We start from the raw sequence: 21,275 nt of genomic DNA on the forward strand, positions 1-21,275 counted from the left end.
AATGAAACCCCAGTCTTGCAATCTCTCTCTTTTTTCATGCAAACACATTTATTGCCATCTTGCGTCTCATTTATCAATTGCAGTGAACATAACCTCTTTTTCTTTCATTTAACCTTTAGACCAAATCTAAATAAAAAAGTTTGCATATGTGTTTCATGTTTTGTAACAAATTTGATACATCAGGCTTTAATTGCCCATATAGGTATAGTGAGAATGTGGAGTTCACACTCAAGACAAAAAAAAACAAAAAAAACAAAAAAAAAACAACTGTTTTATTCAGAGACCCAAACTCTGCAAAAATATGCAATTTGGTGCAGATGTTATTTATATAGCCAAAAAGTAAGATTGTAGGCTAATACAAACCACTTGCATAAAATGCATACACTGATAAGCATTTTCTGCTTGTTTTACTTAAAAAATGTGATGATTTTTTTCTTTTGTCTTTGTACAAACGTCTTAATTTTTCTGTCTGTTGAAAGAACATTTGCACATAAAGCAAACTTAATGGCTATTTCTAGTCATTTTTTGTGAGTAGTTGAAGATTCCATTGCAATACTTTTCAATAAAATATCATAACACTAAATTAAAGCATGCTTTTAAAATGCATACTTTATTTAGAAACATCTAGGTAAATAATAAAATAGATAGATAATAAGAATAACACAGAGACATCAGTACTTGGTACACAATACGCAATGCGGTAAAATTTGATAGATCATTTCTGAGTGTGAATGTGTCATTTTGAGTAAAAAATTAACTCAATATGTCACAAAATGGCAAGTTACTAAACCTAACAACAAAAGCAATGATAAAACAGTGTACAGCTGGAAAACAGCGAAAAAAATTTTTCTTTGTATTTTATAAAATTCTTGTTTGTTTGTTTTTTCTGTAGTATTTAACAGAATCATTTTAAATATCAGTCGTCACTCTATACCTCCCATTGTCTTATAGTAAGATATTTTTAAATGCTTTATAATCAAAGCTCTGTAGTTTTGATTGAGGCGGCAAAACATAATGCAATGCAATACAATGATGATTGAGATTTTAACACGATTTTTCCTTTTATTAATTAGAATTCTTTCCTTACAGTTTTTGTTGTATATACAGACAGACAGAGAAGTGTGCTGTTTTCCCCGCACTTGGCTGGCTCTTTGATGTCTGCTTCCATCTGCTGACCATATAGTGCACTGCTACTGTAACTCTTGAAACATGCTCTCCAATAGCTCCATCTGCTGGTAAGAGCGAGTTATACTCAATGAGACGGATCATTTATTGCTCCGGTCCCACTGGGATTGTTGTTTTCTGATGTCCTGGATATTGTACTTATTAAATTAGAATTATGTTTGCCACATCACAAGAAAATAAAAGCCTGAAAGAATTTGTCTTTTAAGGCAGAGGAGTTCCTGTTGTGAACATGGATGTTGTTTTCCAGTATCGATCTGAATATATTTTGGCAAAGAATTGTGTGTGGAAAAATTATTTCAATAATAATGAGGAAAAGGAGCCAAATGGTCAATACCTGAATGACAAACAAAAACTAACCACCGCATCAATTAGGTATTTTTTTTACAAAAGCAACCCTAAAAACAAAGATGTTGAAGCTTTTCATTTCAGAATGGTTCTAGCTGATCCTACATTAAAGGGTGGTAAATGTAAGACCAGTATTCACATGCAAATCATCAATTAGTCAAAGCAATTGGCAAAGTTACAGAACTGCTCTTTGTGTTAAGTTATCATCAGAGTTGAATAATTCATTGCAATTTGTCATCTTTTTGTAATAAAAGCAGTAGCTTTTGGCCCCTAAATCAAAATATATATATACTAGATTACTTCAAACCGTAATCCAAATTACATGATAAAAAATTGAGGTTAGTAATATAATCTATTATGTTACACATTTTAGGTAATGTAATCAGATTACTTTTTGATTACTTTTAACCTAACTCATTTATCATATTGATTGAATAGAATAATCTTGCAGCATATTCATATAAAAATACAAAGAAAAAGAAAATTTATTCCACTCTTTGTAAGCATCAACGTGAAGTGCATTAAACCTACAGTACGTCAGGCTTTCTCAAGCTGGGGTTTGTGTAGGAACTGCAGGGGGGTGGAAACTGATGAAATGCTAATGATTATCTTAAAAATGTTAAATTAAAAGAGAAATATTTTAAAATAAAAACAATATTTTACTTGTTTATGCTGTGCTCCCAATTTTCCATGTAATTATAGCCACCTAACTAATGGCCGTTCTTGTGTAATTCCACAAAACTGTACTTTCCAAACATATATAAGCTTTTTTTAGAAAGGAAAATGAAAAAGATCCAATTAGGAAGAATTAGGGAGAATCAGTGAAATATGAATAATTTACTGCCATTTTGTGAATATAAAGTAATCATGTAATAATAAAAAAAAAGTAACTGAAGTCTGATTATGAGTATGTAATAAATACAAATGTTTAATTTTAGGAATCTGTTTGGATATTGCAGTATATGAATTTGCTCAATCATCAGGCTTGTTCTATTTTCTATTTTAAGAGAAGACTTTTAAACATTTGAACTTAATGCAAAGGCTAAAATTATTTATACCACCATTTCTGTTTCACATATTATGACATTGTATTTGTGCTGCACTTCACTCTAAAATTGGTCTTGGGAATCCCATGGGACTCCAACATGCCTTAGTTTTATCTCATAAAGCAGTCAGATTCATTTGTAAAACATTTGCAAGTTATTCCAAGCTTTGGGAAGGATCAAAGATTAAGAAATGACTCACAAAAATTCCCTCTCTGCCCTATTCTTCTGTGTATTAAAATGACATAAAATCACCTTTCAGATAAATACAAGGATCTGACACAAACATGCACCTAAAGGATTTATCCAAGCCTGCAGACCAATCAGAATGTTTTTTCTTAGTAGTTCTAATCTAAAGACACAACCTTTATAATACCATCCAGGCAAAGAAGAATACCACCTATCCATTTGTGAATAATGCTATCATTTTCATTTCTTTTCTTGATTAATGTGTAACCCAATGTTTCTTGGGATATAAACCCCCCTCTGTTTGGTATTCCCTTAGTCGTCATGTCCCAAATACTAAATCAGTTTTGATATTAGCAAGGGCAGAGCCTATGGGAATAATAATAATTTCTTTCTTTTTTCCCCCTAATAAAACGAAGATGGATTAGATGGTCCAGATTGTCATTTTGAATTAAAGAAAATGATAAGGAATGAAAAAAATAAAAATAAGTAGATTTAGTTCTGAAGGAGACTCAGATATGATAAAATGCTTCAATCTGTGCAGATGACAGAGAGCAGTCTGAACCCTTAAATCTCCCCATAACAAACATGTAGGGCTTAACGCTACACTCTGAGCTCATTTAGTTTGGACCCTGAAAGCAGAAATGTTTTTTCTTTGTTGTCTGCAGTTTTTTTTTTTTTTCTAATTTTCCTTTTAACCTTCCCATTCTCAACCTTGTAGATGTTGTTCAGACAGCCAACCAAAATATTCATTCAAAACATAATGTGAAATAAATAATAAATTGTAAATGTGTTCAGCATTCTGTAACAAGAATTTTCGGATTTTCTAGACTATTTTAAGTCGTAAAGTAAACTGCATATATTAAACTTTAACATACAGCTTTGGCAGGGATGTTTAATGACACAAGCGGGTGCCTGAGCCCTCCTCAGCTCTACAGCGCCCCATAGTTTTCCAATGTAAATCTGTGGTGAAACATGGAACTGCAGCGCGCTCTAATTCAGAACCATTGGGGCAGATTTCAGACTGCCTTGCTTATTTTCACATTAAAGGTGCCCTAGAACCAGGTTTTACAAGATGTAATATAAGTCTAAGGTGTCCCCTGAATGTGTCTGTGAAGTTTCAGCTCAAAATACCCCATAGATTTTTTTAAATTAATTCTTTTAACTGTCTATTTTGGGGCATCATTAACTATGCACTGATTCAGACTGCCACCCCTTTAAATCACACGCTCCCTGCCCCCTGAGCTCTCGACTATAATATAGTGCATTTACAAAGTTCACACAGCTAACATAACCCTCAAATGGATCTTTACAAGATGTTCGTCATGCATGCATGTGTCGGATCATGTGAGTATTGTATTTATTTGGATGTTTACATTTGATTCTGAATGAGTTTGAGGCTATGCTCTGTGGCTAACGGGCTAATGCTACACTGTTGGAGAGATTTATAAAGAATGAAGTTGTGTTTATGCATTATACAGACTGCAAGTGTTTAAAAATGAAAAGAGCGACGGCTCTTGTCTCCGTGAATACAGTAAGAAACGATTATCTTTTACCACATAAAGAACAAAAAAAACATTTGTCACAGTGACCCAAATTTCAAAATTGAGATTTTGGTATCAATGGAAAGATGATACCTTCATACCTTGAATGATTTTAAAGATACACCCATTTCAATTATGGTCATCTGCCCTCTTTTTCAAATTGAAAACCTGAGAAAATCGCTTTTAAAGTTTTTTTGCCCGTTTTTTTTGTTGATATCGTTCAAAATCCATTGCATTTAAAGGGATAAACTATTTATTTTACAGCTTAATTTGACTAAAGACATATATATATATATATATATATATATATATATATATATATATATATATATATATATATATATAAATGCAAAAACCCGCTGAGCCACAAATTATTTTAAAGTATTTATTTGAATTAACCCTTTAAGACCTGAAGGCTTTTTTTTTTTTCTTTTCTTTTTTTTTTTTTTTTTTCTGAGCGACACACACAAAAGTAAAGACTCATAACTCCAAAACTCTAGCAAGTCAAAAGGTAGGTATCATCTGATCAGGGGCGTAGTTTGTGGGGGGGATGGGGGGGAGGTCACCCCCCCAATATTCAAATGCTTCAGTTACAACCCCCCCAATATTTCAACATGAAAATCACAGCAGATCAAATGAAAAATATGTAGAATTCATTTATTTTGTAACAATAATTTTGTTTGTATTCAAATATGAGTTTGTCATAATAAATTACACAAAAATATTCTCCCCCTCCATAGACCTTTTTCACAAAAATCGGAAATCACGTGACGCAGGGTAAAGTTAGTTCCGCTATGCGTCTACGGCTATTACATTGATATGCTCTTTTCTCAAATATCGCTTCTTACCTTTTCTGTTTTGTCTGTTTTCCAAATAGCTTTTGTATAATCTACAAATAAATTATTTTCTACTTGTTTGTAGCTTATACAGCCACTCAGACCGTTGATCGAATTTACCGGAAGATGGATTTATATCACCAGCTGTCATACAGCAAAGGCTATGCAGCTACGCATTCAGCAATTTCCCAGATCGTATTACGTACTACGAACATTTATATAATTTATTAATTAAAAAAATTAACTCCCAATATATACTTTAATGTGGGATATAAAGTCGTGAGATACATAATATTGTCGTGAGTTTAATAGCTACGTTTTAAAAAATATATAGCATGTCTCATATGGCATCACATCCCACATTCAAGCATATGTTATAATTAATCCTGATCGATTAAAATGATTAAACTAAGACAATTTCCAAAACCACACTGTACACAACTATCAGTCTTTGCATGTTGCAATAGCACAACAATGCTGCGCATAATACACACTTTAAGATGATGATGACAGGAAAATGAGTGAGAGATGACTGAAGTGTTTATATCCAGAAATATCATGGTGCGAGCAGTCCTGCTTCACGAATCAGAGGATCAGGCTTGTGTGATAATTAAGGGATCTACCAGTCGATCATTTCCCCAGCACGTCGCTAAAAACACTCTATACATCTCATTATGTGCATACTATCCACCCTAAATAGTACTGAATATTAATAATGTCACATAGTATGCACGTTTAGACACAGACACTGTCTTTACAGCACATGGAGCGCGATAATGCACAGCCGCGCCAAACATACACGAAGAATATAACCAGTTTAACCGCCATCACTTCAAATTATTTATTAAATTTAGCTCTTAATGCGAGCTCTGTAGTCTCACCAATAATTCACCAAGGCCGTTCAAACATTTTCAAGAAATTTAATTCGTAAAACGACTTTGATTCCCGAACTGGTTCTGATCGAGGCTATCTATCACTGTAACCGGAAAATCTTTTACACTGCGTGGCTCATTCCGGAAGCCAAAAACCCGGAAGTGTGAAAAAGGTCTATTGAACCGATTGGTAACGCCCAACCAACGCGCCTCGCTCTTTCACCAAAACAACGCGAGTGGAGCTGTACTGTTTGAATGAGAGAGCGCAGGTAGCACCAAAAATGAAGAGAACCGCTGCCCAGCCAACTATATTAAACCGCTGGTCCGTTAAAAAGAATAAAGCATGTACTGAGAAGGAGGTATGAGAATGTTGTGTAATACACTCATATTTTAGCTAGCTAATCCATTACAATGTAGCCATAACTATCAGTGTAACTGTAACCAGTTACCAAAACAGCCGTCTGTTTTGTTTGTTCATTTTTCAATAGTGTCTGTAATGATCAATGACAAAAATATTCACATCAGTGTTTGTTTTCTTCCTAAATTAATCTGACTTTTGAACGAATTGGCTGAATGAACGATTTAAGTGACTCACTCACTCAATAAAAAAGCGAATTGCTGCCGCCTACTGGCGGTTTCAATATTTAACATAATTTCTTTCTTTTTAGAATCACCGTTATGTTAGAATTTGATGAATGATTATACATACATTTCATAAAGTTCTGATAGATAGAGATAGATAGATAGATAGATAGATAGATAGATAGATAGATAGATAGATAGATAGATAGATTATCCAATAACACTACACATAAAACAGGTTATTATTTTTTAATATAAAAAACAAAACAAAAAAACAAACAGGGAGCATACGTTCAACCCCCCCCAATGTTGAAACCAAATCTACGCCCTTGCATCTGATAGAAAACATTTAACATTTTAAGAAAATATAAATTATATTACATTTGGACATTTTCTTGCTGAGAAACAGCTGATAAAAGACAAAAATATATATACTTTTTTTTTTTTAATAATTTTTCTCTTTTTTTTATTTGACATGGAATAACTCAGGTACACAATAAGATCGCTAAAAAAAAATCTTTTTTGATGATACTCTCCTATATGTGAGCTGCATCTGGTTCAAATTTCGTGGTGATAGCATAAAGAATAGTTTGAAAAATTGTTGTTCATTTTTTCCGCAGCCAGGTGGCGCCAACGGGCGGTAAACTCCGGTTTAGAGGCACTTCTCAGCACTCGTTAGGAGTTTTTCAAAATGGTTAGATGCATTAAAAAGATGAGATTCTAAGCTTTAAAATGATATCTATTTTGTGTTATTCCACTTTGGAAAACGAACATGGATGGGTCCGGGAACATTGGATACACACTGCATCCCACAGAGATGAGAGACATGTTTTTAGCCAAGTATGTTAAATCATTCCGTGAGTAATATCTTGTGATCAACGCAATATATTATATTGATTTTGGATTCATTTTAATCTTGAGAGTCTGCTTTAAATAATGATGTGAATTAAAGTCTCTGGTTTTGTATGCAAAAAGAAGTTTTGTGCTACCTATATGGATTAAATTTTAAAGAGAGACACGCAAATGGGAGTTTTATTTTATAAGGCGCGCTAGTCTGACAGGAGGATGGCTGGACCGATCGCGTGCCTGTCAGTCGAAACGGGGCTTCCCACTGTTAAAAATCAGCGTTTATGTCAGTGTGTTTACATTTCTAAGCTTTTTGATTGGTTCTGTACAACGTGTAACACCATATTTGTAGAGCAGAGATAATGCCGTTTCAGGGGATACCGGGAAATGCTCATAAGTAGAGGAGTTGGGAAGTTAATTTCCAGCGAATTTAGTAAAACCATGTCAAATTTAATAGCCATTTAAATACCTTTACTCAATTATCTGGACTACGAAACTTTGGGAGATTATTTTTGAAAGTCTGTTCTTTGAAATTAGCTTAAAAAATCGATTTTTTCCATTGTTTTTCCACATTATTGGCCCATATCTTAAAATAGAACGTTGCGACTTCCGACTCATTTCGCCAGATCGGGTCACATTTAGAAAGACAATTAACAAATATCACTAAAAATATCATGTTATCATGAATCATGTCAGTTATTATTGCTCCATCTGCCATTTTTTGCTATTGATCTTGCTTGCTTACCTAGTCTGATGATTCAGCTGTGCACAGATCCAGACGATAATACTGGCTGCCCTTGTCTAATGCCTTGAACATGGGCTGGCATATGCAAATATTGGGGTCATACATATTAATGATCCCAACTGTATATTGAGATTCGCCTGTTCTTCGGAGGTCTTTTAAACAAATGAGATTTACACAAGGAGGAAACAATGGTGTTTGAGACTCACTGTATGACATTTCAATGTACTGAACTCTTGTTATTCAACTATGCCAAGGTAAATTAAATTTTTGATTCTAGGGCACCTTTAAACATTAGTCCTATGCAGGAACTACTAGTGATCAGGACAATTATTTTAAAGTGAAAAAAAAAAAAAAGTCATGTGGTCAGTATCATGTGACAGGATGTGACATCATTCAGACACCTGCAAAGGACCACATGGTCGTGAAGCAAAGTAACTAACTCTCTTTTAACTATTTGAAAAATTAATGTTTTCACTTGCTCATATGCATGTCCTGAAACATGGTCATTCGGTACAACCGCTATAAAACGTAAAATTTTGTAAAATTTAAAAAACTTGTACTAATTATAAAATGTTTGATTGTCGTTTTGCTAGCTAACTAGCTAGATATAAGCATTGTTTTTTTAAAATATCGTCATTTGGTATAACCAAAAGTGTCAGCCGGTAAAAACGAAATTTTGGTTAAACCGAATGACATTTTTGGTGACAAAAAATGACGAAAGCAGTGTTAACTGATTATAAAAATACACAATCTCATTGTTAACACTTAATAAAACTTCAACATTAATTATATCTCCATTATGGTTTTTTTTTAACTTTTAAAAACCTTATTCGTCAATGACCCATATAAAGCTTACAAAATGTTTATCATAAACTATTGCCAAGACCCAGAATCTAAACTTACAGTCAGGAGCATACTGTGTAATTTTATGGTAATATAAGCTAATTTTCAGCACCTTATATAAAGGAATCACTGTTCACAAACGCATTTGCAAAATTTTCCCTCTTCGTTTCACACACTGTTCTTTCACGTTCCCATCTTAGTTTCACAGATTTCTAACAGCAGCTGTTGCAGACATGAGTAATGTGCGATTGTTGGCCCATAACGTGCTTTAAGAAAATTCCCCGCAGTTGTAGGCGCTGCTCTGTTATTAGCTGCCGCTCAGATTGAGTGCCAAACCTGTGGCCTCGTATCACCACGCTGATCTTTCTTTTCACTATGGAGCTTTGAATTCAACAGATTCCCTCAAAACAGGTGCAAATCTGACCTCAGTTGAATTTTGTGATGGTCTCACTTCTGCTTTGAGTGACAAAATTAGCATGATACTGTTAAGCACCTTTACACCTGTGACATTTCTACATTTTGGATATATGAGTTTTGAAAAGGGTGCTGCACATCATATCCAAAGGTGTTTTTTCTGTTTTGGGGAAATTAAAAAAAAAAAAAAAATAATAATAATTAAAACAAGTGTAAAATCATAATAATCATAATAAAATACAAGAAATAAGTATGATATATGATCATGCTTCAAATATATAAATTAAAATTAATTTTAAATTTTATGTGGTACTAATTCTACTAATACTAGTTCAAATTTCAGGACTGTTTAAATAATAATAATAATAATAATAATAATATGTATAAATGAGTTTCATTATAATAATTTTAAAATGTTTTGATCAATATAATTCAGTAGCAGTCTTCAACTACAGAAATAATGTCCATAATTATTTTACGATTCAATGTTTCAAGTAACAATATTTGAACTATTTCATAACATTTATTTCACAATGTTGCGATTGTCAGACATTAAAACAGTAGCTATAGTGACGTAGCGTGAGCACCTTTCATTCATGTTAGCTTTTAACTAATAATTTGGGATTTAAATTCAATTCAGATTTATATGACTTTATATATTGTTCATTGAAATGTCACAATTAAAGCTGACATGCATGTAATAAATCCGTTTTAACTATAGATGCTCAAATTCTTTTCTGATCTCTAAAAAGGCAAATGTCTGAATTAATGTAGGCCCTGCTGTGCTTCTACAAGCCCACACTCTCTCTTGAGCTGATGAGAGCAGTTTTCTTTAATTCCTCCACCACAATCATTTTATTAATATGGGTAAAACGGGACATCTGGACATTTAAATGCGAGCCATTATGTGTGCTAAACAGATGCTGTTTTATAGCCATTTACAGATGTTCCTATGACCTGTTTCATATGGATGAGGACATTTCTTGTTTAACAAGATCAACATTGGAAATAAATAATTTCTAACGATTAAGATGTCATATATTTGTCTTAGTTCTGTATTTTCCTATAGTTAAAATGGCAAGTTTCTCTATCAAGCTGATTTTTCTGGCACGTCATGACTTCTGAATGTCTCGCAGTTGACGTGACGAATAGACTCAAGCATGATTTGTTGTACTCGCCTTTGTATAAGCATTTGGCTTGTACCAAAAATCATCCCATCATGGAATAGAAGGACCTAATATTATTGAACTGGTCTTAGAGTACAGATTTGATGAATTGACCATGTTCTTGTGTGCTTATCTTTTGATTGAATGAAAAGGATGAGATTGTCTGGAGAGAGGGGGGGAGGCTTCTTTGTGGATTAAACACAAAGACTGAAGCATCCTCGTCAGAAAATATTACATTTACCAAATGTCTTCATTGCATCTGGATAGATTGCATTTAGTTTATTGCTGTTACATGATGAAATCCTTTCAAGTCCTCCTGAGATAGGTGATGTTCATAAGGGAAGGTTGTGTAACCCCTTATACTGTTTAGCAAAAATTCAATTGCTTCTATATTTTTATTTTTTTTTTGGCATGAGTGTAGTTAATAGCACCTTTGAGTAGTGATCACAAAAATAGCTGATTTAACAGTGGATAATAGCTTTTCAGGGGTCATCTGGGCACAAAATCATAATATTCAGGTGTGGTTCGTAAAACTCGGGGCGAAAAGGACATAAACTATGCTGTGGTATCTGGGAAATGTGACATAAAGTGGCCCCAAAAAGTCATTTGATTTTTGCAGTTACAGTGGACATGTTCAAATGTGTTCAAATTCATTTTACACAAAAAATATATACATACAAAATTATGGGGTTGTGATATTATTTTAATGTTTTTGAAAGAAGTCTTTCTCTTATCTTATACTACATTTATTTGATCAAAAATACAGTGAAAATGACATATTGCATAGCATATTTAACATGTAATTTATTCATGTGATGGCAAAGCTGAATTTTCAGCAGTCTTGAGTGTCACATGATCCTTCAGAAATCATTCTAATATGCCTATTTGAAGCTCAAGTAACATTTCTTATTCTTTGATCGATACAAATTTTACAAATATTTGTATTCAACTTTTAATACACTGCAAATAATCATTTATCACATTTTTTTATTTTGTCAAATCAATTTAGATAACTAATGTGGTTCAGATAACATAATATTTTGAGTTTCTGTTGATTAAACCAATCACCTTTATTGTATTAACTCAAATTTTTTAAGCAACCAGGTAACTTACTTTTTTAAGTTATACAAACAATTCTTTTTTACAGTGTAAAAATATTTGAATCCAATATTTGAAAAAAAAAATACATATTAAAATGTATAAATCTATTCACAAGTGTCCTAATACTATTGGGGTCAGCGTAGATGAAAACCATTGGTAGACCCTGAGCCTAATCTTGGGTTAGATTAGTGCTTCAATCTTGGGCTTATATGAGATAAGAAGATCATTTGATTAGAAAATACAAAAAAACAGTATGTCTCACAATATGTAGAGTCTGAAGTCTCTTAATCCAGTTTCTTTTACTAGGTACCTCACCCACAATTACAATGAAAAGTATTAAACTGCTTTGTTATGGATCTAGACAATAATCTTATAAGAACTAGTTGAGAAAGGCAAATAATTGACGTGTAAGATGAGGGAAGGTGACGGTGTAAAGATCTGTCAGATTTCTCCCATAGAACAAAGCTTCACGAACATCTAGAGATGTTTAATTCAGGCTAAAGTTGCACGAAGGAGACGTGTGACACCTTTCTGACTTCCTCTAGCGGATTCTTGCAGACATATCATGTCGTGTCAACACGCTGATAGTGATTGAGAATGTGCTTTGCCGCGGTGCCAGTTGGCATGCTCTTGTGTTCTTTCCATGTTGCTTATGCCTCCACAACAAGAGCTCTCCTTCGGCTGACCTTCTCATAGCCCAGACGTTCATGGTTTCAAGGGAACAATGTGTCATTGTCTTATTTATGGTGTGTGTGTGTGTGTATGTGTAAGCGCGTGCACCCATGTGTGTTTGCGCGGCACCATCTTCCTGGCATCCCAAGAAGCAAGGAGGAAAAAAAAGAACTGCATTGTCCATCTCCCTCAATAGCCATCCTAAATTGGACTTTGATGGACATAGCCCAAGTGACAACTGCGAAGGGGGCTGACTAAATGCTGTATGCTGTAACTTCTTCCATGGCTGCCTCTCCTCTTCCATTTATTGTTGGCTAACAGCTGTCGGATACCTGGGCTTGATCTGCATTGTCTCTTAACTAGCTTGGCAACAGTTGTTGAGGAACGCAAGCCACGGATGCCTTAGTGAGTCTCTTCTCAAAGATAACATTTACGTCCAATGCCCTCACCCCTGCTGATCCTTTCTCCTGAGCTCACTTTGATCCAAGGAGTCCCGGTTCACCCTAAGCATTAGCGTATTACTGGGATCGTCTCTGTTTATATAATTATTACCTCCGGTGATCCTCTAAAATATGATTAAACAATGACAGATGGCATGTCCATCACTTGGTACCACCACACTTCGATTCTCAGATAACATTTGGGAGCCTACAAGTATAGTTGAAAGTTATTGCGATCTCTTCTGGCCAATTAGTCCTTCAACACCCCTGATCGTACTCTCCTTCCCTCCCTCCCTCCTTTTTTTTTTTTTTTACCTGGAATGGTGTGTCTCTGATATGTTACGTGCCGTTTTTCTACTGCAGGAAAAATGGAGGTTATTTATAGTGAGGTACAGAGGAGGAGAGTTCTTGGAGGGGTGTCTATTTCATGATAAATGAAATTCCTTGGCCATGCCCGCAACAATTGGACTGAGAGAGCCAGGCAGCTTAAAGATTAGAGTTTGCAGGCTGCAGCTGTCCAGCTTGTCATCCCTTGTCTTATGGCACCTCAGCCTTCACACATTTATCCCACAAACAAAGGTTACAAAGAGCGTAGATAGTTGATGTCGGCCACCTCAAAGACCTTTTGTCAAGCGCAGTGACATGTGAGCTGGAAAAGGAGTTAACTTTGTAGTTTCTTTGGTGGCTACCTATTACGCTTTGTCACAAGAGGCAATACCATTAAAAATAATGAAGCTGGGAAACCATATTTCAGATGTGAAATGGTGCTTTATCCAATGTTGGGGTTCCTTACAGGGATAGTTCTCCCAAAAATGAAAATACTGTCATCGTTTACTGTTGCTTCGAACCTGTATGACTGACTGACTCTCTTCCGCTGAACTCTAAAGGCCAATTTTTGAAGGATATTCTGGTCACTTCTTCCTTTTCTAATGAAAGTGGATGAAGACAGGGGTTGTCAAACTCGCACAGTATTCAACTTTTCTGAAGCCATATGATAGATTTGTGTGACAAAAAGATTGAAATGTAATTCGTTCATCCTTGTGCAACCAAATGAGTTGTGTGAAATGAACCAAATGATTCATTTAAAGATCTGACTTGAATGAATGTGCCAATAACAAAGACTTAAATGTTGGTCTGGTGTTCACACAAGTTGTCAAATGGCTTTAGAGGTATTTTTTTTTTGGTCATTTAAAAGCTTGACAGACCCAGTCCTCATTCACTTTCATTTTATAAAAAAGTGATCAGGATATTCTTTAAAGGGTTAGTTCACTTCAGAATTAAAATTTCCTGATAATTTACTCACCCCCATGTCATCCAATGTCTTTCTTCAGTTGAAAAGAAATTATGTTTTTTGAGGAAAGATTTTTCTCCATGTAGTGGACTTCAACGGCTACCAATGGGTTGAAGGTCCAAACTGCAGCTTCAAATGACTCTACACAATCCCAGATGAGGTATAAGGGTCTTATCTTGTGATCAGTCATTTTATAAAAAAAAAAAAAAAAAAAAAAAAAAAATATATATATATATATATATATATATATATATATATATATATAATTTTTAACCACAAATGCTCGTCTTGCATGTAAACATGTAATCATGTTGGAAAGGTCATGCTTGACACTGCAATTTGGACCTTCAACCCATTGGTAGCCGTTGAAGTCCACTATATGGAGAAAAAACCTGGAATTTTTCCTCAAAAACCTTAATTTCTTTTCAACTGAATAAAAAAACAAAAAAACATCTTGGATGACATGGGGTTGAAGATATTTGATATTTTGATATTATTCTGAAGTGAACTGAATTGTGTTCTCCACAGAAGAAAGTTATAGAGGATGGGAATGACATGAGGATGATTTTTATTTTTGGGTGATCTATCCCTTGTTTGCTTCCTTGGTCTTTCTGATAAACCGGTTCAGAACCTTACAAAGAGGGATGTAGGTCACAGTATCATCAAAGACAGACACGAGACCTTGCTACGCCAAGTCCAGCTCTCTTCTATTTGGTCACCCTGTCCTGCTTACATTAGAATATAATCATACCCAGAAATAGTTCCTGGGAAGAAAACAGGTTTGTAATAATCCCTCCTCTGTAAGGTAAGTAATAACCTGCAAGGTTAAAAAGATATTAATCTTTTTAGCTTACTCGTAAGAAGATTTCAAATAGATTTGATTGTGGCATTTCAAATGCTGAAGGAGATTGGCAAAGTCAGAGGCGTGGGTTCAGAGTACCATGATGCCAGTGGTTTCATAGATAATCTCTAGACATCTCAGCATAGTCTGTATCCACCGTTTTATAATACACTGAGTATCGTCTGTATAGACATCTTTAAATTTAGATGAATTAGCTTTGGTTTCAGGAGGAAAGACGAACATGTCTAGCAAAATAGATTTACTATACAACAACCTTGTCGAATTGAATTGATATTGAATATCCGGTTACTCTCCAAGTAGATTTAATCTGACTATCTTGGACCCTAATGAAATTTCCCCACATTAATACTTTATGATCATTTAATCTTCAGTAGGTAGATTCCCAATTGTTGTAAAATTATTGGGGTTGACTGGAGTGTGAGTGCGTGGTACAGTATTACAGCCTCTCTGGGATCTTCCACTCTTTTTAGCAGTAATATCACAATATGTTAATCTTCAGAAACACCCGTAGAAAATATAATTAGGGGAGCTAATCACAATACATTCACTACATGAGAGAGACCACCCGCTAGAGCTATTTGGCAATACTTCACATTGCAGAAAAAGAGCTCCAGAGTGCAAATAATTTTGTCACAAATATGGCAGTAATTTGAAATCTAGATTGCATTCATGGGAGGTTTTGTCAGACATCGTCTTGTTAAGGTAAGGTTGCATTTGCAAAATATCAGAAAAATTTCACTAGCAAAAAAGCTCTGTTGTCGCACAGCTTACACAGAAGCAAACAGTATTCTGTTGGTCAACACAGTGAATTGAAATCAGTGAATGAAAATCACAACAAAACCCAATGTTTCGCTCTTTTCCAATTGCAACGACTGTATTTTGCTTGCAAAATTTAAATTTAGTGCGCATTACTGTGTTTCCGTCACGCATCAACGAACACAGCATGAGCCGTGATGTCTGATTTGTGAACAAATGACTCTTATGAACCATTTCCTAGTCAAAATCTATAGTGCAACTGTCTCCCTCACTGAACCGTGAGTCATTTTCTTGATATTTCTGGTTTGAAATTAACCTGGAATTGTACTGACTGTCTTTTCATATGCAACATGTACTTAAAGGAACACTCCACTTTTTTTGAAAATAGGCTCATTTTCCAACTCCCCTAGAGTTAAACAGTTGAGTTTTACCGTTTTCGAATCCATTCAGCCGATCTCCGGTTCTGGCGGTACCACTTTTAGCATAGCTTAGCATAGTTAATTGAATCTGATTAGACCGTTAGCATCGCGCTTAAAAATGACCAAAGAGTTTTGTTATTTTTTCTTTTTAAAACTTGACTCTTCTGTAGTTAAATCGTGTACTAAGACCGACAGAAAATGAAAAGTTGCGATTTTCTAGGCTGATATGGCTAGGAACTATACTCTCATTCAGGCGTAACAATCAAGGAACTTTGTTGCCGTTCCATGGCTGCAGCAGTGCAATGATATTACGCAGCGGCCGTGAGCCCCTGCTTGCATAGGGAATGTGCCTTTCAACCATGGAGACGTATGTGAGAGACGCTGTGTAATATCATTGCACTGCTGCAGCCATGATACGGCAGCAAAGTTCCTTGATTATTACGCCTGAATGAGAGTATAGTTCCTAGCCATATCAGCCTAGAAAATCACAACTTTTCATTTTCTGTCGGTCTTAGTACACGATTTAACTACAGAAGAGTCAAGTTTTAAATAGGAAAAATATCAAAACTCTTTGGTCATTTTTAAGCGCGATGCTAACGGTCTAATCAGATTCAATGAACTATGCTAAGCTATGCTAAAAGTGGTACCGCCAGAACCGGAGATCGGCTGAATGGATGCGAAAACGGTAAAACTCAACTTTTTAACTCTAGGGGAGTTGGAAAATGAGCCTATTTTCAAAAAAAGTGGAGTGTTCCTTTAAGGATACATCAAAATATTATTGGTTTAAGGTTTAGTTCACCCAAAAATTCAAGGGAAGCCTCTGGCTCCTATACTTTGATTTGTACAATTTTTTGCCTGTGTTTTGCTTGTTATGTAATGTTGTAATGGTTCCAACATGTCACCAAACAAACTTTGCCTTATAGTCAATTCAATCTTACAATTAAATTTTATATGCTAAACATTAAAGGGTTAGTTCACCCAAAAATGAAAATTCCGTCAATTCATGTCATTCCAAACCCATAAGCAAAACACAGGCAAAAAATTCTTACAAATCAAAGTTATAGGAGCCCTTGTTTCTCTCTCTCTCTCTCTTTTTTTTTTGTCTGGTCGCCCTGATAAATGTATTGCCTACTTTCTATGAATGTTTTTATTGCTCAATACAAGTATCAGTGTATAATCCGTTGCTAATTTGTATCTCATAACCTCATTTTTGGTGCAATAATGTGAAATACGTTGTAAGGTGGCATTACCCACTGTGGTTGTCTAACATGTATAAATATCAGCCATATCAATGCATCACTCATGAGAAGCTCAGATTAAGGGGGCTGTAACCCAAGCGTTAAAAGAGTACCATGGAGTGTTTTAGGAATGAGAGGCCTCCTCTGTCAAGAGGATATCTCCTTCTAAGGCATGCCTTGCCTTGACACGAGCAGGGCAAGGTTATTCCTTAGGAGGACCAGAACTAACTTGTAAAAGTTGAAAATAAAACACACATATCTTAGGCACATTGCAAGCATGCCATTCCTCATCTTCAGGCATTGCCTGTGTCTTTCTTATCTATTGTCTGAGAAACTTCATGCATGGCATGACAATTAGGAGGAATAAAAGTTGATGGTTCATCAAATGCTACACAGCTTTCCCTCACTTTTGCAGGTTTTTCAAAAGTGTTGTAATGAATTCTTAAAAGAAATATCAATGTTTGCATGACAGCGAACAAGTAGTGTTAAGATTTGAATAAGTTTAGGTTTTGTGTATAAGAAATGCCACATCAGAGCTATTTTGCCATTGTCATGATACTGAAACCCTAAAGGGATGCGTGAAAATTCATTAAATTGATTATCAGCCAAAGCTTTTTGGAATCCATTAGTATTGGTAAATAATGGATTTTTAGATGTACATACTCATTTCCCCTATTTTAATTAAAATCTCATAAGACTATTAAATGCAATCAGGGCTTGACATTAACTTTTTTTGCTCAGCAGTCACTGTGGTTAGTGATTTTCCAAATTTACTAGCCACTCAGCAATTTTGACATTGATACCATGGGGAAAAACTACCATATAGATATTTTTAACATTATTTCATATTTTGGCAGCAGGTATATTAGGCTGCTGTCACTTTAAGACCTGACGCACAGATCCATTATACTGTTACACATGCGTTTTCTTTCTTCACTGTTTACATTCACTGAAAACATAACTGACTGTGTTTACGTGAATAAGACCTGCATTTCGACATTATTTTGTGTGCGTTTGATTATTTAAGCACAATAAGTAGCGAAAAGAACTCAATTTAGTACTAAGGTGGATTTATGTGCCACACTTTGAGTGTGAGCACAACATCTGCGGAAATGAGTAAAATGATGCGCCATATGCACAATCCCTTGTTGAAATTCAACCCTGTAACACCAACAATATTCATCTGGAGCAAATGAAAAGAGTGATTGAGTGAAGGCGGGTTTATGTGTGAACTCGCTGTCGGAGAGATGAAAGAGCAAGAAAACGGGTATTGTGTATCTATTCTGCAGAAAATTCGTATTGGAAGCATTTCAGATATTTCAGTATTGATATCAAAAATTGTACTTAGTGTACTTAGTTTATTATTTCAGATGACTACAATTAAAAAATTTACATATTATATATAAAATTAATCATCTTATCATCCAATTATTGCCCATAAATTTAATATCTGTGCATCCTCATTTGCGGCAGCAACAATTGTGACTTTTTATCTCACAATGTGACTTTATTACTTATTTTAAAACTTTATCACATAATTATCCTTTTTATTTTATACTCTAATGTAGAAACAGGCTTCCATACTGAAGAGGTCTCATATGCTGATGGTTTGTCTTTGAGCAAAGCCTATTCCTCTGTGTAGAGCACTTCAACATAACATCTGAACATACTTTGACTTTTAATGCGATGTAAATTGCGTTGATTTAAAAGCACACAACACAAAACGTAAAATAAAGCTAGTATGTTGTCCAGAAGTCTTCACATCAGAAGGTCTTTGCTCAAATGAAACAACGCAGACAAGTCATGGCACACTCTAAGGCTGTGCACACATCAAGAAAAGAGAGTCACCCTTAGAGAATCCCACTGAGGTACATTATCAAATATGAAATGGTCTTTGCAGAAGAAAACTCTGGAAATGCTAATGGAGGAGGACTTGGAAGTGAAACAGAAGCCAGTTGAAAGTGAAATGCTTGTGGCTATTCCCCTTCTCTGATTTAAAAGGTCCGGCTTTGAGTTGGCATGCTGAAAACGCTCACAGACTTGAAAGGCCCTATTGACTTTTTAATGATCTTATGTGGCTCTTAATTAATGACGGGCTTGTGGTCTGTCCTCCCCCCAACATTGGAGGAGTGGGAACTGACTCTATTAGCAGAGATCAGAGTAATGAATCTGCCACCAGGTGTCACTAAGTCATCTGAAACATTAGCCTTTTCTGAAAGGGCACAGAGGGAGAAAAAGGTGATTTTTTTATTTATTTTGTTTTCTGCAGCACATAATTAAATGCACCAAATTAATCTGCATCAAATGTGACAACACAAATATTTGATTCAGATTCTGTTATATGGGTCAACGACAATGATGCTGCGTCTATAAATATATATATATATATATATATATATATATATATATATATATATATATATATATACATAAATATTAGGGGTGTACAGTGGGGGAAACTAAAGAAAACTAAACATAAAATTGCTTATTTTTTCTTCTTTTTTATTAAACAGTGGTTTATTAAACAAATATTTTCTCTCTCTTTAAATAAATTCAATAATAATTAACATTTTCTTAAGAATAAAAAAATCTATCTCAGCTAATGCTGTAAACAATATACAAGGAGCACATTCTTGAACATTACTATAATAATAAAAGGGATAATTCACCCAAAAATGAAAATGTGATGTTTATCTGCTTACCCCCAGGGCATCCAAGATGTAGGTGACTTTGACTTTCTTCAGTAGAACACAAATGATGATTTTTAACTCCAACCGTTGTGGTTTGTCAGTCGTTTAATGCATGTCAATGGGAACTTTGTCTATAAGAGTAAAAAAAAACATGCACAGACAAATCCAAATTAAACCCTGCGGCTCGTGACGACACACTGATGTCCTAAGACACAAAACGATCGGTTTGAGTGAGAAACCGAACAGTATTTATATATTTTTTTACCTCTAATACACCACAATGTCCAACTGCCTTGTGCATCCGTTTGGTTTGGTGCCCTGGGGGTAAGCAGATAAACATCAAATTTTCATTTTTGGGTGAACTATTCTTTTAAAGGTTACAAATAACTACAGAGCCCAAACTATTAAATTCAGTTGGTATTTATTTTTAGATATAATAATCAACACTCAAATAAAAAAAAAAAAAAAAACATGTAAATTGCACATAAGGTAGGTTTTATTTTTGAAATATAATCATTTACACAGTTACTGTCATAACATGTATTCATGACAAATTTACTTAAACATATTTTAAATAATGAAGACATTACCACCATGTAAAGGTGGTAATGCTGCTCAACGCTGCTGCCTGCCAGCTGTCTGATCTACGCTCGGAGCTTCGTGGAGATTATCCTAAATCCTTCTCTTTATTCCTATTCGCATAATATAACTTTCTTATTTTTCACCAGATTACTTAACCTATTGCATAGTATTACTAAACGGAACGATTTATTACTAGCAATCCACCAGCGTAATCACCTAGTGTTAGCCATAGCCTGCTAGCTACCGTCTACTTTCTTTTTTTCCTCTAAACCAACCTTCCTTGTCGATTGAATGGCGGATTTATCCGATGTATGTTATTCTGATCTGTCCTCGCCAGATCGGGAAGCTGTGGAGACGTTGCTGCCCGGCATTCATCGATCCACCGCGAGGTACAGCGTCCCGCACATCACCCTCGCCCCAGGCACCGGCAAGCGACCGAGACATCCAGCCAGCGAGTCCCGTGTGCGTTGCAGTTTTTCGGACGGCGTTCATCAAACACACGGTCAGTCATGTCCGACGATTATCATGTGTAGTAAATGCAACATGTACAGCTTAGCTCTTTCTGTCAGCAGTGAGACTTACACATGTGATAAGTGCAGGGATATTGTCAGGCTGAC

This window comes from Chanodichthys erythropterus, chromosome 18, assembly GCF_024489055.1.
Source record: "Chanodichthys erythropterus isolate Z2021 chromosome 18, ASM2448905v1, whole genome shotgun sequence".
Lineage (NCBI taxonomy): Eukaryota > Metazoa > Chordata > Actinopteri > Cypriniformes > Xenocyprididae > Chanodichthys > Chanodichthys erythropterus.